Source organism: Callospermophilus lateralis, chromosome 5 (genome assembly GCF_048772815.1).
Source record: "Callospermophilus lateralis isolate mCalLat2 chromosome 5, mCalLat2.hap1, whole genome shotgun sequence".
Taxonomy (NCBI): Eukaryota; Metazoa; Chordata; class Mammalia; order Rodentia; family Sciuridae; genus Callospermophilus; species Callospermophilus lateralis.
The window spans coordinates 128479525-128504585 of record NC_135309.1 but is presented as its reverse complement, the minus strand read 5'-3'; the positions used below and the strand labels follow the sequence as shown (position 1 = coordinate 128504585).

The 25061-nt window shown below is 33.3% G+C and overlaps 1 protein-coding gene across 1 annotated transcript in view; it reads right to left on the bottom strand.

Moving 5' to 3' along the window:
- Positions 1 to 25061, bottom strand: part of Hcn1 (hyperpolarization activated cyclic nucleotide gated potassium channel 1) — a 363268-nt gene that overhangs the window by 317814 nt on the left and 20393 nt on the right. The gene's annotated exons all lie outside the window — the stretch shown is intronic.

Sequence of the window (25061 nt, the reverse complement as noted above, 5' to 3'; positions counted from 1 at the left end):
AACTTACATTAAAATTGGGAAAAAATCATAATTATATAGCTTATATTAATCAAAAATAATTATAATGTTATTTTCATAAGGGTTCTCTTAAAATCTCTTGACATTGCAGTTAACCAACCAAGTAATAACTATTTATAATTATTACAGTGAATATGTTCTTATAAAAAGGAAAAAACTAATCAACTAACAAATGTTTAATCATGAAATAATTTCTAGAAAGATGATTTGCTTTATCCTAGAAATAGGTATTATCTTCTGAAATTTTTTTGCTGTGTAAAGAATGTAAACTTCTATGATATAAATGTCTGTTAACCAAGAATTATTTGTTTTATATTATTTATCCTACTTAGACTGAGTTACATTTTGGTAAGTTATACATTTCCATAAGCCTTTTGAAGTTACTATTATCCTTAATTTTATGACTGATCCTCGGATAAAAATAATAGTATAAGAAAGAACTGTAATCGGCACTTTCTCCTACGTCTCTGATCCCAGGATTTTTGCAAAGGTTTGTTGTTTTCAAGATTTCACCACTACTCCTGTCAAAATTTACCTGTACATTTATGAGCAAGATTAAAATACTCATGTAAATTGTACATCATGCTTTATGCACTAGAAATTTAAAAATGTAATGAAATATTTTTTCTTCTCTCAATGGAAATGCAAACTGTAGCATTAATACACTAAGGTCAGAAAGAGTTGTAGAGGTGAGGCAATATTGCAATAGCTGCTTTGCAAAGAAATGACATCATTGAGCTCAAAAATGAAATTATGTGTACCTTCAGGATTTTTCACATCTAGATGCTCCTATCCATTTCTTCTATGAGTTTCTCTCTCTGCTGTCCCCTTGATGGCTGTTTTTTATCCCTGGGTATCACATAGTCCTTTCATCTTCTATTCTACATGTGCTCCTTGGATAATATTATATATTTATCCATGTCTTTAATGATTGATTTATAACTGATGGCTCTAAAAGCTTTATGTCTTATTCTTTCCTGTCTTCTAGGATTCCAGATTCTCATAACCAACAGCCTATTAAATCTATCCCCTGGCATGTCTCACACTCATCTCAAACAGTATAACTAAGTCAAACTCATACTCTCCCATTCCCCTTGCATTCCTCCCTTGTTCCTTGTCTCATGGAATGGAGCAACTTTCTATGTGCTTTGCAAGCCAGAAATTTTGAAGCCATCCTATGTAAGTTCTGGTCATGAATCTACCCAATCCCATATCCAATCAATCACCAACACTCTTTTTATCTCACGCCTAAAAATATGTTACAGTATTGCATGATACTCCATTAATATGTACAACTTTTATGCTTTTGTATCAAGTAAAACTGATAAAATAAAAATTATAACCATATCACAATATTCACATGTAATAAAAAATTTTTTTTCAACATTTAAATTTAAAATAAAACGTGATGTATTTATTCATTTGCCTCTCACAACTCCCAATGTGGCTGTCCTCATTCAGAAAGTCTTGCGAGATGTTCAAAGTTGGAGGTAAGTTATATAAATTCTCTATCCTAAATATTCTCATCTGCAAAATTAAGATTATTAGGGAACCAAATGCTTAGCTTTTATGGATTAAAAAGATTAAATAAAATGATATATGCAATTCAAGGACCTGACCCATATAAACTGGCACGCGATGTTGTTGGTATAGTAACTACCCTTTAATCCTTCCTTCCTAATCAAAAGAAATCCAATTTTACAGGAGTAGACATTGAAAAACAGACATTCTTGTATTTCTGCCATTGAGGTGGAAACTTTTTTTGAAAGAAAACTAATATGCCATTCTTCTTAGTCAATAGAGATGAAAAGAATAAAGTGTCACCAAGTCTACATTATTGCAATAATGTTCACCATACCATAGCTTTTTATTAGCAGTACTGAAGCCATTAGATATTCAGTATCAATATGAAGCTCCATTAATCCTTACAATCTCTAGTATCATTTACTCTATTTCATAAGCATAAACACAAATTTAGTTATACTCTTTGTATAATATAGCATTTTCTTTGATTAAAAGATTCATTCCTTGGGTAGATAGATAAAATACAGTTATTATCCATTCTAGAAATAGGATATAATTCTGTTTTGTTTTGTGTTTAAGCAAAGAAGTTTTTCTGAAAACTGACCTCATGAGAATCTCTTACCCAACTGTTCACGAGTTGCTCTTCCTGACTCCTTGCTCTAAAAATTTCTCTTGGCTACCCAGGATCTCCCCTTCTATGTCTTACAGATTTTATTGACCAAATCATTTTTCCAATCTATGCCCTCTTTCCATTCCCATTGTTACATTATTCTCCTAGAGCTATTCTACCAATTTCAAATGCCATCCTGAAAATGAGTTTCTTAGATGTTTTTTTCTTGGGGTGGGGGGGTTCTTTTTTGTTGTCTTAATGGACTATGGTTTTAGAGACAGTTTATATTGACAGTAAAATTGGTTAGAGGAAGCTAGGCAATGTGGTGCATGCCTATAATTCCTGTGGCTTGGGAGGCTGAGACAGGAGGATCACAAGTTCAAAGTCAGTCTCAGCAAATTAGTGAATTTCTAAGAAACTTAGGGAGACCCTGTGTCAAAATACAAAATGAAAAGGGCTGAGGATGTATTTCAGTGGTTTAGTGTCCCTGGGTTCAATCCCTGGTACGAATAACAAATATAACAACAAAACTCGGGAAGAGGGTACATAGGTTTCTCATATGCCTCCTGATCTGACACGTATGTGCATAGCGAACCCCATTATCAATATCTCCCACCATAGCAGAACATTAATCACAAATGATGAAACTACATTGACCACTAAAAAACTACATTGAGCTACGTTGACATCTCATTATCACCCAAGGTCCACCCAGACATATCATTATCACTCAAAGTTCTAATGGATTCACCATTGTACATTCTATAGGTTTTGGAAAATTAATAGTGAAATACATATGCATGAGTACTTTCATTGGCCTAACAAGTCCCCTGTGCTCTGGCTATATTTCCCTCCCTTCCCTGACTTCTTGATTTTTTTCAACCCCCAAAGCAACATATTTTCAGAATGATTCTTATTCTATTTTTGCTTCTGTGACTGCTTGTCCTTACATTGCTGAATTTAAGTTCTTTGAAGTTCAAAATAATATTTTGTCTTCTATTTATTTTCTATTTATTTACCACTGCAATGTAGACAGCATCTAAGATAGCAAATGCTAAGAATATACATTAAATTAATTTTGAATGGAAACATTACTGGGGATATTTAAAGAAAACTTTTATAAGACAAGAGTTAATAACATTAACAACAGAATATATTAAAGTAAATAAAACAGAAAAAAACTGGAAAACAGAAAGCAAAGAGAATAAGAATATATTTTGGGTTAGACAATCAGAAAATAAATTTTTGAATTTGACTTCTGACTTGGCATATTATAAGATCTGTTCACTGCTATTTATTCTGCTCCAGGGATAAACATTTTATAAAAGGTTCTGGATGAATGTTGAAATGAAGAGATAATAAAATAGGATAAATAAAATAATATCTCCAATTTTTTTAGTATATTATTGCTGATAACTACAACATTAATTTCTAGTAAAATACTTTTTGTAATTTATTTTTAGGTAAAGAATCTATTTTCTCCCTAGAGATATTTAGAAGAAAGGAAGCGGCATTGTAAAACTTAGTCCACAATGTAAAACAACAAAAACTTCCAAATTCCGCCATACTTCATTTTTTCTACCCACACATATCCCTCTAAGGATTGTGGTAAATAAAGATAGCTCCGTGTCCTCCACCATAAGAATTTCCCACTGTCCTTGAGATTCCCCTACCCAGCTACTTTTGATATCCGGCTGGTTGAAATAATCTAATGTCCGACTTTTCTAACCTAAAGCCTCAAAGTGATTTAAACAATTGCCATATTTAGCTACTAAAGGTGCTTGCCTTTACAATATTCTCTCTAAATATTGAATGAATGGTTTTCTCTTCTTCCTTCTCTCTGGCGGGAAAAAAAAATATTTGTCGTAAAGTCAAAAGGAGAAAAAGACTTCTTGTTAGGTTCCTGACATGGTACCAGATTTATCATAGCTCTCATTTTTCTCTATACAGTTAAATTGTATAATAAAACTGTCCCATCAGTTAACACTTAAGATTCACTCGTAAAGGAAATAAACAGACAGAATTCCCCAAAGAAAAACTTTTTTGATAATTTCCCATGAAATATAGTTATTCCTTTGCAGTTACTGAACCATAACGTAGTATTTCAAAATCAGTGGTGCTCTAAGAGATTAATAAACATCACTAGATGCAATACAAATGTTTGTCCCATTTTATTCAGAAAAATATCCTCAAGACCTCAATTAAATTTTATTTTTTATCAATAAATCATAAATTGGGTATACATTTGTTATCAACTCTAATATCAATCTATATTTACTTAGTAAATAAACAAGAGCATAAATAAGCAAATACCCGGGTGAACTTTTTCACTTTGTGACAACACATAGTCTTCCCAGCCATGGTCCAAATTTAATTTAAAACTGCTCAATTTTTAAAAATCCAATTAGTATCCCAGTGATTGGGCACATATCTTCTGAAAAATAATAGAGTGCCTTTTCTTGTTTACTGGATCCTCTTCCTAGTATTCTCAGTGGTGGTTCACTTTTCCTGGTCCAGCAATCAATACCTGAACCTTGGTCTCAAGTGTTCTCAGACTTCACTGTCACCTAGTCAACCCCACTACCTCCATAGAATATTTACACTGTGATTTAGATAAAATATGTGGCTTTAATCAGCTTTGCAAAAGTATTCCCTTCGTCAGGTCACTTTGATACCTTATAAGGATATGTTTATTGTCCATTGAGATTGGGGAAAATATATCAGAAAATGCAGGTCACTCAAATACAGGCAATTTGAAGTGGAAATATGCTAGCTTTCTTAACATAGTAAAGTTTTTCTAAGTAATCCCATTTGAGGGAAAGTTTAGCCAACTTAGGGATAAAACTAAGACATAGTTAAATGTGTTTAGGTATTTTCTAGTAAACCAGCAATTTATCCAATAAAAACATAAGACAGTTGGAGGGTGTATTATTTTCTCCAATTATGTGAATGGTATAGGAGAATATACTTATCGTATGATTTATGTGCTAATTGTGTGAATGAGCCAATGAGATAAAAATTAAAACACTATGAAAGAATGAAAATCTGTACCAATCCAGACAAATTAAGCTAATTTTATCTACTTACCTCCCTGCAACTTCACCTTTTTCTTGTATATCAACCCTCTAACTGCCAATATAAATGGTCTTATACTTTTCCTCAACTCTTGTTTGTGGAATTTTATGAGTTTAACTGTTTATGCCTCCTACTTGAAACTTTCCTAAACTGTTAGTTTCCATGATACCACATTGTCACAGCTTCTCACTCATATTTTTTCTATTAGCAGAAACATTTTCTTCAATGACTACCTGACTCCTCTTTGGTCATTAGTGTGGGCATTGTAAATGATGGACCTATTCCAACTTTCCTTCCCTCTATTCACTACCTCCTTTGGCCTCATCAACTCCCTGAAGTTTAATCAGTTCATGAAAGTGCTTCTCAGGTTTATTATTGGCCTTAACCTCTGTACTGAAGTTGTACATTTCAAAATACATCCTGACTAGTTGGTGGACTCTAAATCACCCCAATAGGTTGAAATCCAAACCAATTAATCTTATGGCCTCAACATGAAATGCCTGATTTTTTAATTTATTTTTTATTATAACATTGCTTTTTATTCTCCTTTAATCCATCCAATTAGGCATAAAACTTAAGAATTATCCCTGAATCATATTCAGCTTTTCATTTAGTTCCATTTCTACCTTCCTGAGTGAAAGTCTTACATCATTATTTTGCTTACTGATTTTTCCATTTCTACCTATCCCAGTAAATTGCATCCCCTTTATATACAAGAAACTTTCCTATTCTTACAAAGTGAAATAAAATCCTTCAAAATCCTCTAAAGTATTTAACAATTCTGTATCTTTTTATGTATATGATTCCCTGTTAAATTTTTAAAGAATCTGTTGTTCAGACCCCTTTTCTTTACTGTTACCCCATACATGTTGTCTGGGGTCTTCTTTTACTAAAACCCAAACTCAGTGTATCCTGATATCACTTCAATAGTCAAATTACATTCCAGTTCCTTCACAGTACCCCTTTTTACCCCCTTCCCAGTTCAGTTGTACTTTATCTCCTCCCTACCACAAATTCCTATCTTAATTTCTCTTAGCATATGAGTACACCTACTAGTGAACAGTGAAGCCTTACCATAATATGATGTAAATAATAATGAGGTAAAAAAGAGCACTTAATAGTCAATGTCTGAAAATACTTTTTAGCTCTTATCCCTAAATAAAGGAAATGAAATCTTCCTTATATTTAAATTGCCTAGCAAATAGTGTACCTGTGTGTTGCTCAGTTCTCAATGATCAAATTCTAAATTAATCACATCTGTATTGAGGAGAGCTTATTATGTCATTGCAAGAGTTTAATTAAAACATATGGACATTGTTCTTTTGGATGGTTTAGAAATTAATTAGATACAGGCCTTTTGTATTTCTCCTTGAGTAGTAGAATTAAGATGCATATTTTTAAACTCTTCTAATCTTCTTGCTTTAGACAACAGGAAGAAAGATGTCAATCAAGGCTACTTTGATTATGTCATTCAAATTCACTTTCAAATTAAGGCCACAACTTGCAGTTTGCTGAATCCAAACATCTGTTTACCCCTAACTGAATGAATTTACTTCTGTAGTCTACAAAATCAAAAAATGATTTAAAAAAATGATAAAGAATGGAACAGAACCCTAAGCATTAGGTTTGTCTATGCTGCAGTATTCTATCTTTATGATGACATGTAGACTTTCCATAAAAAGAAAAATCCTTAATTTATAAAGGGTGAGTAGAAATAGTGTATAAAATAGCTCCTCATGTTTAAATTTAGAGTTCTTCCAAAAGTCCAATCTAAAAGTACTTCTCAGCCTCTAAGCATTTTTATTTAATTAACCATTTAGTGACTTTTTTTTAAAAAAAAAAATTAACTTCTATTGTTCTAGGCATTTTATTTCTTTAATAAAATAGAAAATACTGTCAGTGGTCACATCATCCTCAACAGAAATGTGTTATAATACCACTATCTCTGCTATAAAATTTTGTAGAAGTGGCACATGCCTGTAATCCTAGTACACTGATGGCTGACATAGGAGGATTGCACATTTGAGGGCATCCTCAGAAATTCAAAATAAAAAATAAAGAGGGAGCTAGGTGTGGTGGTGCATGCCTATCATCCCAGCAGCTGGGGAGGTTGGGGCAGGAGGATCATGAAATCAAAGCCAGTCTCAGCAATGGCAAGGACTAAGCAATTCAGTGAGACGCTGTCTCTAAATAAAATACAAAAAAGGGCTAGAGATGTGCTCTATGGTTGAGTGCCCCTGAGTTCAATCCCCAGTACCTCCCAAAAATGAAAAATTTAAAAAAAAGAGGACTTGGGGTGAATTTTAGTGGTAAAGTGGTCCTGGGTCAATCTCCAGTACTGAAAAATAAAAATTAGTAAATTAAGGTTCTTTTTTTAAGCTTTCAAGGAAGAACAAAAAGAAACTTGACATTAGGTTGTCTTTTTAGTCCCATGATACAGACATGGAAGACTTTTACTTTGAAACTGAGCTGAATGACTATCAGTAGCAGAGGGTTTTATATTTGTTGATATACTTTCACCATGTGACATTTTGAAAATAAGGAATATGAAAAATAAAGAAAATTCTTCTGGACCTAAATACATAGATAAATTAAGGTTTGTTTAAGTTTGGACTTTTGACTTCAGACTGATTCTTCTCTCACTGCCTTCTCTCAACATCTAAATGTCTTATTGCTTCCTTAAGTCTTTAAGATATCTATGCTTTATGAGCATTTTGAAATGTGTTCATGATCTTGATTTCCAATATAAGAATTATGTCATTGAATATTGAGAGGTAACCATTAGGGCAAAAAAAAAAAAACTGTGTAAATAATACTTATTAAATAATAGACACTGAAGACATTGTCTTGTTTGATATTCAATAAAACAAAACAGTAAATAGTATCTGAATTTGACAAGAGGAAAACTGAAATCATTGTACTAAAGACCTTTATTAAGTTCATATGGCAAGAAATCATGAACTCTAACTTTGCACCCATAACCAACTTCTGTGCTTGTACTTCTTCCACCAGATTCATTGTCCGGGAAAGTGACTCACAGATTGCCAAAGAGCATTAAACACACACACACACACACACACACACACACACACACATTTAGTAGGGCAGCAGTGGTGGTACCTTTACCCATTTTCACCAGGCACCTATCAGTCTGAGGAAATAAAGATTTTAAATGGTTGTCTTCTCAAGAGAAGGTCCAAGTCCAGGAGGGGAGTAGACAGTGGTGTGATTCAGATCCGGCTTAATGGTTGGCCTTTGGTCCCTTTCAATATAAACTAGTGAGATTTTGTCTATGTTCCCAGAGAATCAAAGTGACAGTTCATCTGTCTTTTTGCCCTTACAATAACACACCACTTCTAAATAAAGGGGCAATGGATTAGTCTATTTCAATCGGATTTCCGGGGCTGGGGCTGTAGCTCAGTGGTGGAGTGCTTGCCTCACCAGTGTGAGGCCCTGTGTTTGACCCTCAGCAACACATGAAAAATAAATAAATAGATAGATAGATAGATAGATAGATAGATAAAGATATTGTGTCCACCTACAACTGAAAACATATTTTAAATAAAAGGATTTCTGAATTCTTTCAGCCTCACCTGAAAAGATATTTCACTATCATGTTGACCAAGGTCAATTCAGATGTTCTAGTACAAAATATTCTCTCCAAAGAGTGACATTATAAAAGTTCCAGTAAATATGTATTGGATACCTTGTAGATAGCAGATATTATTCTGAGCACTTAGGAAATGCATATATATATATATATATATATATATATATATATATATATATAAATTAAAATGAATACTTCCTTGATGCACCTCCTAAGTCATAAGAAAATGAGGTTATGCCCTTAAATAAGACCAAGAGAATTTTGAAGACATGTTAATAAATAGAACATAAGGCATTTTGAATTTCCAAAAGAGGGGAAAATCATAATCTATTTGTGGCATGTACTAATACTAAGAAAATTCAAAAACAGCATTGGTTCAAGAGTTCTGGGGATTGCATATTTATTCATAGCACAAATGTTATGTTTTAATTCATGAACATACACATGCTGCTTCCTAGGTTTGGTACTATTCTTATAAAGAGAATTAGAAACAGTCCTGTCCTCAGTTAGACTTGTCTAGGAAAGATAAACAATCTCATAAAATGTTATAAGTTCTGTGATGGTCTTAAAGAAAGGCATTGCTATGGCCCATAAAGGAGAGTGGTCATGTCTTCAGTGGAGGAACAACAGTAGTTTTTAACTGAGTTTCATAGATACCAACCTACTCAACTATTAAGAATTTGTTTTGATGCAACACAAGCATTCACTGAGCATGATATCTCCCTAGGTTGCCTCTAGGAACACCATATTAGCTAGACAGAGCATAGACAGGAAGGAATTAAATGCCGCGAAATTAAAAGTTCTGCTGGTATGCGTATTTCTTTAGCTATTCCTTTAGCTTTTATGCTATAAAATAAATTTAAGAGAATATTTAAGTTTCCATCTTCATTTATTTTAAAGTCCTTGTTTCATGTATGATCATGATGGAGGATAGCCAAGCACGTGTTCCAACACAATTTCCATTAAAACCAGTCAAATTCTGCTTATAGTCATGAATTGTGTAGTACATGTCTCCTTCAAAATGCTTTCTTTTAAAGTGATGAAGAGCAACTGGTTTTGACAGCAGAGTTTTGAAGTTAAAGAGTATTCATTGCTACAGATCTAGAACCCCACACAGGTACGAGGTTATGCCATTTCCATTTAGCTTGCTTTTTCCCTAAAGCAGTAATGTTTAGAGATGTTATTGCATACTTGAGTTGTGTCGAGGTTTTCACCCACTGGCAGCTGCATATTATCTGAGGAGGAGAATGGGCAATGTGTCAAGGAAGAAAATGATTCTAATAGGAGCATATGCTCCCAGGCCTGCAACAAATACCAAGGGTGTGTGGGCAGAGCAACATTTGCTGTGTAGTATTTAAGAACTGAGGACCAAGTTTCCGTAATTATCTGGCAATTCACACAAACGTTAGGGCATATTTTCAGCCGAATTGCCAGTACAACGAGAAATTTTCAGTCACCTACAAATGAATCAGATGAATACCCACTCCCGTTCACTTTGATCCCTGGAAAGAACTCATGTACGTATGTTTTGTGTAGGTGTCACTAAAAATATGGTTTTGTCCCCTTTCTTTTCATCCATTCCTCATTGTTCATTGGACTTATTAAACATTTTTGTTCACAGAAAATATTCCCATAATAAAATATTGCTCAAACATTCAGAAGCTGATTCCCATTAGTAGTTAGGAGTACTTCCTGCTTTTTAACTAGGCCAATGACACAGAGAAAATTTTAAAATAAAGTATGTATTTGCTAAAGTCTGCAAGATATATTTGTGATTTGTACAGTTCAGTTTATTTTTAAAAGAAATAGCTTCCACCTTTAGGTAATTTAAATGACAGGCTGTGTCTGGTTTTTCCAACAGTAAAAGAAAAAAAAAAGCCAAACAACAGAAAAAGAAAACTTGAAGAAATTTCTTGGTATCAGAGATGTAATTGGAAAAAAAAAAAAAAGAAAGACTCAGGAACTAATTGATTTTATATATTAATCAAAAATATCAGTTCTAGAAATATTAATTTTGTTGGACTTTAAGATTACTAACTCGAATTCATTATTTCAAGACCCATATGGCATCATTTAATAACAGAAGAGATGAAATGAGAAATATCACTCTATAAAATATATTTATGAGAAATGAATCATCTAAAAATTGTTTAAATTTTTAAAGTTAATATAAATGTCTTAATTTATGACCCTAACCTATCTTTCTGAGCCTATCTCTCACTAATCCTCAGACTAATCTAATGACTTAGTTTTCGCATTCTCTTTTAGTTTCTTCTGTGCAGTTGTTCCCTGCAAGTGCTTTGAATACTCTCCACCCTACTCTTCCTCTACTTTCTCCATTCTTGATTGGGCTTCCAGCTCTGCCAGCACAATCCCAAGGTCTCTGAGCCACAGTCAGTCTTCTCCAAACCTTAGAATGTATTAAATCCAATGCATGGGCAAGGAGAGGCACCTCCAGAATATTTTTTAGGTGGAACTGAGGAGGTAGAAAACTGATGAAATGGGAAACAGGTTTGAGAGGATTTGAAGTAAAGCTGCTCCCTTAACCACCACACTGTTTTTGCTATGCTCTCAATTCCTAGACAATAAAACAGCAACATGTCATACAGATACTTATTTTGACATCATATAAAATTCCAAAAAAAATTTGGTGGTTATAAACTCTCATTAGCCACTTCTTGGTGCTTCTACCTAGGGCAAAAGACCATGTCTTATTCTTTTGTGGCATTTAAAGAATACCAGGAACAGAACAATTCAAATGGTAAGACGTAATAAAGAAAAACTGGATAAAGAAATGACCTCTGGACTTAGTCAGGTGGCCTTGTAATACATGGATCCTGTAGTATGTCTTTTTATTTTCATATACATTAAATATTTTTTACTTCCACATGTACATAGAAGATTATTTTTAAATGTCTTTCTCCAACTATGCTGAATGTACCATAGCCAGGAATCATATCTATTTTTACCTCCACAATATCCCCATTGTCATTAGAACGGTGTCTGCAACCAGAGTAAACTTTCTATTAAAAAAAAAAAAAAAAGACGAACAAACAGTCAGCACTCTGATAAATATCAGCACTGAATTGCATTTCAGTCTACTAGTGTCACTCCCTTGAATATTATTTTGGGAGTGTTGGCGTCATGAAAATGTAGATAAACTAGAAGACATTCAGAAAACTAAGGGGGAAACTTATTGCATGAGGGAAGAGTTAAAAACCTAATTACCTAAAACTTGGCTAAATTAAAACTATAAGAAAATGTGAACCTGTTCCACACATTTGGAAAGTTAAGTAAAGGTTGAGTTTCACCAGCATAGTAAGAGGGTAATCAAATAGCCACAGAACACAGATGCCTGGCCTACAAACTTTGAGGAGTGAGCACATAGGGCCCATATGCATGCTTACAGGACTATTTTTCATCCACCAGGAGTCCCTGAGGTTACCTGGTGGTTTGTCATGAGATCCCAGAGTTCAAGGATATTCTCTGGTTCACGTCCTCCCCAGACAGACAAAGGCTGGTCCTGTGGGTGGAAGCTGGCAACCTTACTATTGCTTGCTATAGAACCAACATTCAGGGGAAAACTAATTGTTTCATATCCATTGGTCTTTTACTCCTCCTTCTTTGAGTATTAATTATATGTCACATTTTAAAAGAAATTTTAAATTGACAAATCACTTCACATTGAAAATTACAGGATTTTGTAAGAGGTTTCAAGGATAAAAATAAGTAAAGACATTTTAAGTACTAGTACAATGTCAGACTCTGGAAAAATATTAGCAGACACTGTTGCCATTAGCGACTTGATATCACACTGAATTATAAAACATTCATTGAGAGGAAACAATGCCTAGGATCAATATGAGATGCACCTCAAGTTATCAACCCAAACATTTCAGGGTACACTGAATTACAACTTGATACGATCTGGGAATAAACACAACACTAGTCAGGTGAATCAACTTTGCAACTCTATTTTGTGGTGTTTCAACTTGATTTTCAAGCTACTATGACATTGTAGAATTTTGTCAGACAATAGCTAAGTTCCTAACTTCTACAAAATAACAGTATTCATATGTATTTTCACAGTAATCATTTCATTACATTATTTCATCAGTTCTCAAAGACACGAAAATATCTATTAGCTTACAGATCAGAAATCTGAAACAATTAATATGGTGTGTAACTTAACCAAGATCAGTTGGCTGATTTAAGAATTAAATCCAGATATATAATTCAGGGTTCTGTCAGGTGTCAGATTTACTTTAATTTTATGCTTTACACACACACACACACACACACACACACACACACACAATCAATAGATAAATATATCTTCTTGTCATTCATACTTAGTGTTTAGTGTTTGCGAATTCTTTGGTGTTAGGGAAGGAAAAAAGAAAATGGTTGTCTGACATCCCAGAAAGAAGTTTAGATTGATTATAGAAGTGCTAAGTTTCTTACATTTGATATTAACTGGCATTGTTATCTTAGGAAAATCCCCTCCCTCTGGGTCTCTGTCTCCTTTCTCATATAAAGTGAACCTAAAAGTTACAATAATCTTCACAAATCTTATAGTTTTATTTTATTGTAGTTGACTATATGTCAGAACAAGAGAGAATCAAAGCAACTGTCATATTTAATATGGGGCCTGGGGTTGTGGCTCAGCAGTAAAGTGCTTGCCTAGCACATATGAGGCCCTGGGTTTGATCCTCAGCACCACATAAAAATAAACAAAACAAAGATATTGTGTCCATCTACAACTAAAAATTTTTTTAATATATGAAAATTAACTTGGGGAATGCAGGAAATACTGAAGGAAAACAGGTAAGATGTGGGATTGTCTGGATTTGGGGAGAAAAAAGTTGAAGAGATAAAATATAACATCCTTTGTCTTATGCCGGAGAAACTAGAAAATTGTAAACATGAACATTCTCTGAATACATGAGAGTTTATGAGTTCATATTATGAGTTCAACTTTGCAGATTAAAAGTATGTTTTACATTTCCGTGGCAGAAGAAACTGAACTGTAATATTCTAGAACTCCAAATTGATGCCAGGACAAGAGCAATAGGTTTAGGAGTCTATGCATAAATTTGAGAACTGAAACTCTGGGTGAACATGCATCCTCTAGGGGGATATTAAAGATAGGAGAAAAGAGCCAGAATGATGGTCATGGACCAAACCCCTTCTTGGCAACAAGAAGGTACACCAGCAAATGAAGTTGGGGCAGAAATCTCTGAGGGAAGGAGTCAGTGGCTTGACATAGGAGTGAAGACATATTAAGTGATCCATCCAAGATAGTCATGTAAATATAGTTCTTGTATCTCTTTACAATTCTTAAATTTTCCTCTGCCAGTTATTTGTACCATGGTGATAGTGAGATTTTTCTAAAATGAAACTTGAATATTTCATAAGATTCACATTTAGACTTTAATACATATTTGCATAACTCTGTCATCAGGCTTAATTTCAGAAACCTAAGTTGAGGAAAGGCAAGTCATTTTGCAATTATATTGATCAAAGCGAAATGCTATGTTTGAATAATTCACCTAAATATAGCATCAGTGCAATATTTTTTACATCTAAGTTTTATTTCAGTTAAACAAAAATTTTAATCATCTGCACTTTTCCAGATATCATGACAAGTATAAGAATGAAAAGTACTAAAATACAAGTTCAAACATGATGGATTCAGATAGCAATTATTAGAACACAAGCAAACCACGCAGGAAATTCAGGAGAAAGGGAAGTCATTCCAGTTACCTTAGGGAATAGGAAGGAACTATGGAGAAGTGAAATTTAGCTGATCCAATTACACAGTAAGATTTTGATAGATGAAGATGATAAGGCTAGAGAGAGAATTTCAAATGAAAAAAAAAAAAATGGATTAGAAAAGGCCCAGAGGGAGTAGAGTCAGACTGTATGTGTCTTCAGCATCTGACAATCCTGGCAGAGGGAAGGTGCTCCAATTATGTTTGTTGTATTAGGGAGTGATTAAATGATTGGATTATAATGCAAGCCTTGGAAGATCACATGATTCAATTAGATGTAGATTAAATCAAGGCAAATAGAAGTAGTTTTATTTACAACAATGTTATTTGTTTTCTGCCCAAAGAGTTATCTAGAATTACTCTTCACTGAAAAATTTGAGTTCAAAGTTTTGAAGCCCAGCTGAAAAAAAAAAATTCATTGTATTGTTACAAATTCATGAATTAGAATATTTGTCCAGTAAGTATAATTTTTTCACGTTTCACATGTGATACAATAAATAAATAAATAACTATTGTAACAGCCAAATCTTGAAAATGTATATATTGGTTACCTTCAGAGACAAGGTTCCTCAAGGATTAAATGTTGTTTTCACATAAAATATGTAGAGAGACTCAATTTATTTTTATGGGCATTGCATAGTCCTTCACTCAACAAGAGATTCGAGAATAGTGATACCAGTTTAAGAATCATATGCATATGCATAACAGTGAAATGAGTAATGTGTATGAGAATGAATGGTCTAATAATTGATCCTAATGGCTCTTTAATTTTCCTAGACTCGGCCAATAATTGCTACCATGTTTTGTGATGAATTTCTGAAAATTAGGTTGAAGACTTAAAAAAAAAATGGGGCAAACCTTCCTGGAGGAAAGAGAGAGGAGATCACCGAGACTGACGGGCAGAATTTGGACAGGCAACACAGAGGGGGCCAAGAGGAATAAAATATGCCAACCTGTGAAGAAATATGGAGTATTTGAGAGACTGATTACATCAACTCTTATAGAGAATGAACTCCAAAGAAGGCTGGAAATAGAGCTTAGCAGGTAGAATAAAACTCTGTTATCAGGAATTTACTAGTAGTTAAAAGTATTTGTAATTGAGATGGCATACAATAGGGAAGTTTGAAAAATCTTGACTTGCTGAATGGCATAATGAATTATGAATTTTTGGTACAGAAAATTGCTCTGAAAACAGAGTGAATGAGAAATTAATAGTATGAATAATGCAAAAAGAATAAAGAAGGTAGACTTTATAGCAATACCTAGTGCAAAGATAGAAGGAAAGGTGGAAATGGAAGATGATTCCATGATTCTGAGAAAAAAAGTGACAAAGATGGTTCCAGGCACAGGAATGTATAACTGGGGTGATCTGATCTGATGCTAAGATATGATCCATTTGGGGACATGATCATTTTGAGGAGGCTGAGAAAGCACACCAGTGAAGATGTTTTGTTTCAGTTTAAAAAGATACTCTGAGGAGTAAAGATGCTGGTTTAGGGATCATGGAAGGTAAGGAGAAAAGAATGGTGAGCAGAAATTATTGATGAAGAACAGAAAGGTCAGTGTTAGAGGAGCACAAGCAAAACCAACAAAGAGATTTAAAGTGATGCTCAGAATTTGAGAAATAGGGAAAATATTTTGGATTGATCATGCAAAGATACACCATCATTGCAAAGGCAATGACACTATCATAATATGAAGGACAAATTGCAAATAGTGAGAGTTGGTATGGAGATGTTACAATTGACTATATGCTAATGGAGTTGTTAACAAAGGCAAATATTGGAAAGTCCAGAAAGTCTTTTCGAATAAGTGAGATTTGTTCATTATTTATTTACTTAGATAAGCAGGTAGTGTTTCCCATCTCCCTTTGTGACTAGGATTTGAGAAGGTATATATTTGTTTGCTACTATTCAAGATTAAAAGAAACCAGATCATATTTAAAGATTGACAGTATAGAGATTAGTAATAAAAGAGTAAAAACACATGGAAGGAACTTGCTGATGAGGGGAAAAAATGTTACAGAACAAATTACAGAAGTTTGCTTTGAATTGCAGATGTGGTATATCATCTGACACATAAGAACAAAAGGAAGAAAGGCAAATTTATGAACATAGAGCCAAAGGAGGAAAATTTTGAATCTCACAATGATGATTTAGTTGCAGTTTTTTTTTTTTACATAATGAACAAAAGTTATTTGTCACACACTATACCCAATGCATTTCATATATTTAGAAATTAAACCAATAAATCTATGAGAGATTGTTACTTCCTTGTTCAGGCATTCTGCTTCTTTAAAATATTGCTTCCAAAGAAGTTTATAAAACATAGCAAACCATTCAGGTCGAGGATGTAGGTATCAGTCTTTAAGCTGGAAGTCATTAATTAAATCATTCTCACTAAGCAAGTATTATATAATTCTGGGGCATGCATTTAAATAGGAATAATTTCTTAAATTGTCATATCCCTCCACTATTTAAATCTAAAGAAACCTGCTAAAAGTTCTGTAACAGTCAATCTATATTCAACAGATACTCCATTACTTCAGGATTTGTTTACTGCAAAAAAAAGTTCAATTATTTTTCATGAAATTATTAAACCCTCCTTTAATGCATATTTTAAAGTGCATAAATAATATATATGTGAATATAATTCTACAATTCAATAAATGATCATCTGTTTTTACACAATTAAATTTCCCCCAAAATCAGTTTTTTTAACAGGAAAACCTGTTAAGCAAACAGCATAATTTATAAAGTAAATTCAGGCAAATAACCCTAAATCTCAGTAACTCCATAAACGTAAATGATATATATGGAGGACACATAAAAACTAACTCTAAATTACATTTTAAATCCATGATCAAATTATTTTTCATGTAAGACCAAGTGCTTTGGTTACTTAAAATGTGTTTAAACACCAACTAAATGCATTATCGATCAGAAAGATCCAAACCCATTCCTCAGTCTTCGTTGAGAAAACAACTTTATTTTCTATACACTTTCTTTAACAGCCCCCACCACCCTCTTACTGTTCTGTAATCATCCATGTTGGATTCTCCACTTGAAATGCTAGCTTTTTCCTCTCCATCTCCACCAGCCAAACCCTGCTTCTCATTTAAGTTCCAGTTCAAAAAGCACCTTCCTCCATTAACTCTCTGGTAATTAAACAGTTTGAAACACTCTGACCTATTAATATCAAACAATTCTGTTCATTATCAACGAATCATGTTTAGTATGGGTTAGATTAGCTGACATCATATATTATAATATATACTTAAATAAATAAATATAATTGTTTCTCTCCCACCTGCTATCCTTACTAGATAGTAAGATCCTTAAGAGTGAGGTTCATATCTAACTCTTCTTTGATCTATCTTGGTACCAAGTACATGGTTATATATAGTTGCAACGCAATACTTACAAGCTGAGTAAATTTTGATAAGTGTGATATTGTTTCATGACTACTAGTCCTGCAGAAAAAACTCATAAAGGTAGAATTTAGACAAAAAAAAATAATTCCAATTTTTATATAACTACTTGTAGTTCAATATTTTCACCTTCAATAGTAAAACTCTGTGTAAAGTGTTTCACTATAAGCAATAGTTAAATATCAAGACTGACATGATTTTTATTCTAAGTTACTGCTAATATAAGTTGAGATGGGGTGCTACCGAAAAAGTGTTATTTTTGCATTCAGGTATTTTTTCTTTGCAACCTCACTAAATATGTTAGCCAATAATAAAGTTGTTTCTTAGCTGGTTTATATTATTTTTTAACCTACATGAGAAGGAATGATATTTATTCCACGAAAGTGATCAGATCATTTAGTTAAAACCTATATTTTCAAAAGCCTTCTGTCCTTAATTTTAACAATGTCCTGGGGAAACAGAAAGGAAGAAGATAAAATTAAGGAGATCGTTTTGGAATACAAATTACTCAATATTGCATCTGCAAATGTAATTTGGTTTGACTCTTGGAATGCACTGGATCAGTCTAAAGTACCATGTGAACTGTAAATACTAGGCTAGTGCCTCCAAATGAATGTTACATCCTCCACTATGAATAAACAAAGACTGCCTTAATTATTAGTATGTTTGTGTATAAAAAATAGAAGCTGGTTTTTTTTTCTTTTTCTTGGACTAAGGTATTATTGTTTAAAACAGTATTGTTATTAACATGATGATAATGAACTTCAAAAGTTAGAAATGGGGATAGTCAAAGTGTTCTTAGGCCTCAGTGAGCATGAATAGTCAAAAGGATGTTTTCAAAAGCCACTTCTCTCCTTGAAGCATATTGCCAATAGTCATAATTCATTCACAAGTAAATACATTATCCACCCAGTTTGGACTGAAAGAATTGAATTCTATCAAGTAATTAAAAACTCATCAGGGAATTAATTCAAAATAAGTGACTAATATAGATTCATTTTGTCTGAAAGCACTTGCTTGCGGTCTAAGTTCTTGTAACATAAGGTCACCACACTGAATAATTCAGAAATGCAAATGGTATCACTAAAAATGTAAAAAATAAAATAAAATTTATGCAAAAAAGACCAGGTGATTTTTCTTGTCATTGTTTTTTGTTTAAATTGAAGAGACCTATAGATTTAGTTGTTTGTTTTCCTATTTATAGTTCAATATTTTCACCTTCTGCTTAGAGTATACTATTCCTAAAGAATTGTTTTGAAAATCTCATTCTTAATAATAGACCTTCAGTAGGGCGTGGGGACAAATGCCTGTAATCCCAGGGGCTGGGGAGGCTGATACAGGAGGATTCTAAATTCAAAGCCAGCCTCATAAACTGAATGAGGCCCTATGAAATTTATTGAGACCCTGTCTCAAAAAAAAAGGGCGGGGGGAGGGCTATGGATGTGGCACAGCAGTTAAGTGTCCCTGGGTTCAATTCTCACTACCAAAAAAAAAAAGTCCTTCAATTCAGAACAATATACAATTTGCATGTGCTTCACACCCACTTCCCCAGTTTTTATCTTTTATGAGTCACAAATAAAGCACCAATAGAAATACTTTATTATTGTACTAAAATCTGTACTTTATTCATAGTTTCCCTCCCACTCCCCATTTTCCTTTTCTGTTCTAGCATTCCATTCAAGATACATTACAGTCCAGTTTTATGTCTACTTAGCTTCTCTTGGCTGTGACAGATTCTCAAAGAGTCTTGTTTTTGATGAACTTGACAGTTTGGGGGAGTAAAATGTTGACAGTTTCATGGTGGTTTGGGTCAGGTTTCTCAATTCATTCTTTGAAAGAAATCACTTCCAAGGGCCCAAAATCGAAGAACAAGTATTTATAATTCATTTCCGGGAGGGTGAACTACCTACATAAAATACTCAGAATTCTTCTCCTTCATTTATTGATTGATTCAATCATTTATTTATATCAGTATGGACTTACATATACTAAATTTATACCTTGGTTAAAATTCAATACTAATTTACTTATTTAGTTGCTCAGTTCATTCTTTTTGGCCAATAGAAGCTGTTTAAATTATCTTTTCAAGCTCCACTCAAGCATCTCTAGTCATTTGTGGCTTTTTCAAGTGGCACAATTCTTTGCTTATGTCAGCATCACAAGTAGGGATTAGAGGTGACAATATTTGTCCTCAAATAAAGTTTTCTATAGCTACAGTCAACTGATAAGACATTCTAAAACAGACTTGCTGACCAGCAGTCACAAACTTGACCTTATGCTACAAGAAAGGCATAGCAGAATGATTCTACTGCTAACCTTTCAATACTTATGTTTCAAGTATGAACATATAAACTCCTCAAAATATTTCTCATTATTTATTAATTTTCCATTTTTTATACTTCAGACAAAATATGCTTTTCTTCTTTGACATAAGAACATATCAATATACTTAAACAATAAGTGAAAATCTTTCAAAGCTTTCTACCAGATAATTATGCTCTAATTTTTAATACTAAAAAGCTCATTTCCAGGGGCTGGAATTGTAGCTCAGCGGTAGAGCGCTCGCCTCACACATGCAGGGCCTTGGGTCCAATCCTCAGCATCACGTAAAAATAAATAAATAAAATAAAGGTATTGTGTCCAACTAAAAAATAAATATTTTTTTTTTAAAATGCTCATTTCCATTGCCTTTTGGTAATACATATAGACAAATTTGCCTTTAATTCAGTTGCTTATTATGAGTTATGTAAATTAGCTCCTTGGGATAAACACTCAACAGTTTTAAAATATCTCCAGTGTGAAGTTGACATTTTATAACTAATATATAAGTACAAGAAGTCTATATTTTAAAGTTCCATAGATTCAATGGCAACTATCAAAATCGCACAAAGAATAATGAATGAAGAGAAATATTCTACAAAGAATATATTTCTAAATGAATATCTTCTATCTATGTACAAACCCTGTTGTTTATAATTTTGTGTTGTTTGCATTATCACCTCTAACAAAGTTTTGTAAGGATGAGAGAAAATTTACTTTGTTAGTCATGTAAGAACCAATGTTAGTGCATTGTTTTTAGATATAACTTAACCAACTGTACATTCTCCCCTATCTCTTAAAGTTAATATTAAGTATATTTCAGTCATTACATACAAAACAGGAAATGATGTTACAACTTGACAAGATTTTTCAATATTATGATGCTGAATGTTTTAATATATTTTGAGTACAATGGAAATTATTTGTGGCATTTAAAATAAGAAAGTATAGAATTAAAGCATTTCCAATAAGAGATGCATGGATATAAAAGCACCTATTGTTTATTGCATGTAAGCAGAACTTTAGAATTCCTAAACAATTATTGCTACTTGGAAAATATAAATAAGAGAGAGGCAATGCCATTTTCTGAAAATATGACTGGATATGCCAGAACCAGTACCCTCACCATTACTCTGAATTGTATCAGATATTATCTTGGGAGACAAATGCTGCCACATATTTTCAGATAATGTGCTGTAGCCCTCTCACATTCAGTCTGACACTAGCAAGGTTCCTGATTCAGATGCAGCATGAGATCAATTTTTGTGTCTTAAGATATCTTAGGTCCCCCAAGTCCTCTCCGGTACTCTATCTGCTAGTCATGTTTCATCTGTTACCTGTCTACCCCTTTTCTGGCTTTTCCTTTCCTCAACAGTCTAAATGTCACAGTGGATTCACAAAATATCTGTTCTCTAGCCCTACTGAGTCACTATTGATCTTTCTTTCAAACACACCTGCCAAACCCAAATGTGAATTGAGGCTACTGTCTGAGTTCTCTCTGTACAGAGAGGGATGCTGAACCATAGGGGGAAAATTACACAGTCGTGCCAAGGACAGCACTACAAATTTATGTTCTTAAGACTGCATTTGTTGTACTCGACCATATATTTTGACCTTTCTCTGGATCATCCCAAAGTAGTAAATCAGCTTTAGCCTCAGGAAGAGGCAGGTAAACCTAATGTGATTTAAGGGTCATCTCTATATGCTTCCCATCACCCACCCGCATCCAAGCAGTTTGTTTACTCCCTTCTAGTGTGAATTATTTCTTTTCTACCACTGAATACTGAAATGTTTTTAAAAATGTGATAAAGTCATTTCAGTATGAATATACTCTAATCTAAATACCATTAATAAATGTTTTATATCTGATCCTTTTCATTTTAATGGGGGAGAATATCAAGAGTGAAAAGGGAAAATACTGTAGAAAAAATTTGGTAAGCAGACCATAGACTATTTGTAATTCACAATGTTGCCAAGATCCAGTCCTACTGGTTACTAATTAAATAGAGATGAATAGGTATCTCTCTGCTGCAGTGCCTACTTGTCTCCCCTTCATGTGATTTATAAAGTATGCATGTGCCGATATGTGTATGTGTTAGCATTTTAACATGCTGGACTTCAGACAAACAAGGTTTATTTCTTGAAGAGCTATTTCTTAAGCAATCATTTTATCTCAAATTTTCACATAAATTATTTCTTAGTGTTTCTAGTATGATTTGCTTTTTCATGATAAATATTGACTATGAAATCTCTAGGAAAACAATCTGATTTTAATATAAATTTTGTGATTACATAAACAGCAATAAAAATATAACTTGATTTAGAACCATAAGCATATATATCAGCACATCTATATAATCTTATAGTTTTATCGATCAGATGCAATAGAGGTCAGAGTTAATATAATAAAATATGATCATAATTGTAAATATAAAAATAGTTTAAAATATTTTTGTTTGATATTTTTCTACAACCAAATCAGAAGAAAAATTGCCAACATATTTATAACAAGATATGTTGGTAGAATTCTTGGGTATTACACATGTAAGCCATGTAGATAAATGGTAGAGGGATGGAGAAAAACCAAGAGGAGGAGGAAAACGTAAATGCTTTAGAAAGAATTAAGAAAGAAAGCAGAAGAAAGGATAGAATGGCTAAAATAATCAGAGACTGTGTTTTTAAGACAAAGGAATATAAATTATAAATTATAAATAAATAAAGTAATATAAATTATAAATAAAATGCAAAGTAAAGGAGTCCTCATTTATATATTAAAAGACTTGTGAGAAATCTGAATTTTAATGGGACTATATTAAATACAATCATGACAGTAAAAATGGGTAAAGCCTGAGATGACACATTATAGAAAAAAATATGTATATGTGGTATAATCCTTAATAGGATCATTATTATCCATTAGCTATCTATCTGCCTATATATTTTCTATCTACCTGATACTGGTAGGAAATTCCTCAAAATGTTGTAAGCAGTTGCTTTGTTGCAAGTGTCATTTGTCAGATGTCTTTCCATTCTCACAGTACCTGAAACCTCTGGTTACCTAATTACTATTTGTGTTTGAATTTTGTGATGTTTTCATAAAGCCTTTTCCTACCCCTTGGATTAAACTCTTAGCTCTCTTCATTCCTATATAACCCTGTGGATTTTGTTAACAGAAATCATCTCTCCTTACTTATTTACCATGTCTTTCATACAAGGTTGTAAGTTTATAAGAAATAGGGATGACCCTGCCTTCCTCATCATTCCATTGGGGGTCTAGTTCAGTAGCTGTACAAACTAGGTGATTAGTAATCCAGATTGAGTTGAATTGCATAACTGTGTAGCCTCAGAGAATTTCTCGGACTTTGGCCTTTGAATTTCACTGCTAATTATTAGGCTGTAGATCAGTTTAATTCTATAATTTAGTATGGTTTCTTGTCTTAACTCTTAAGAATAGAGGTAGGAATTCGATAGGAGGTATCTATTTAGAATTTAATTTTCATATTGTGTTTGAAATGTATTAAATGATGGGAACAATACAAATGAAAATAGAGACATATAAAAGACCGGAGAAAGTATACTGAGAAACAAGCAAAATGTAGAAGTAAAACACAGTGTTGATCTGGAAGATAGAAGCAGAACCACACTAGAAGTCAATAGGTGAGTCACCAAGATAAGAAAAAGACTCAGCCTGAGGTAGAGATGGTGAAAAGTAGACAAATTCAGGAGATATTCAGGAAGCAGGATAAGTAAGGCAAAGTGACTTCGGGGGTGGGGGCGGTATGTGTGCGCCCAAGTCATCTATGCACAAGAGACTGAATGTCAGGGGAGAAAGTGGGAGTCTAAGATAATAGTGAGGTGTAGGGTTAAGTGTCATTAATAGGTACTCAGTCCTTAAAGAACCATAGATTTGATTATCAGGATAAATGTGACAAAATAAATGAAAGGATATACAATCTGGTGCTGAAGAATACAGTCTAGGCTGGAACTGTTCATGAGATCATTAGCTTACGGGTGCGATAGTTCAAGGCACTTACCAAAGAGAATATGTACAAGAGGAGAGAAGAGGCCTTCAAGGGTTACATAACATTTAAGCTAAGACTGCAAGAGCTACAGCTGGGAGGAAATTTGAGAAGTAGTGGGTAAAATTTGGGGAATGTAATCAGAGAAGAGTCAGAGAAGTCAAGACAGAAGGTCAAGGGACATCAAGAAGTTAAATTAAATAAGTTATGGAAAGTGTTTACTATTGGAAACATGACGAGTAAGTGACAGTTACAAGATTTATTGTTCACTTATTTAGTTTGTTTCATTTTTGTTCTGTTATTTGTTCTCCAAGAGAGTACTTGAAGGCAAAGTCTGGTAATACAGGGTTAAGGCATAAGGCCAAGCAAGGAGAGAATACATGGAAAGCTCTCTTTTCTAAAGCCGGTACAGGCAAAAGGGAAACATGACAGAGTGGAGGGTTTGTTTAATTTTGTTTCAACTAAAGTATTTTGAGCTTATTTCTCTTTCAAGATTTTTTTAAAATTTTATTTAACGTAATAATCTCACATATTTATGGGGTACAATGTGAGATAAGCATATTTCTTAAACAGAATTTAACTTAACCCATTAGAGAAGATAAATGATGATATGCCTTTTAAAATTATCCTTTATTTCAGGAAATTCTGACATTAAAGACTGGTGATAACATCACCTTAGTTT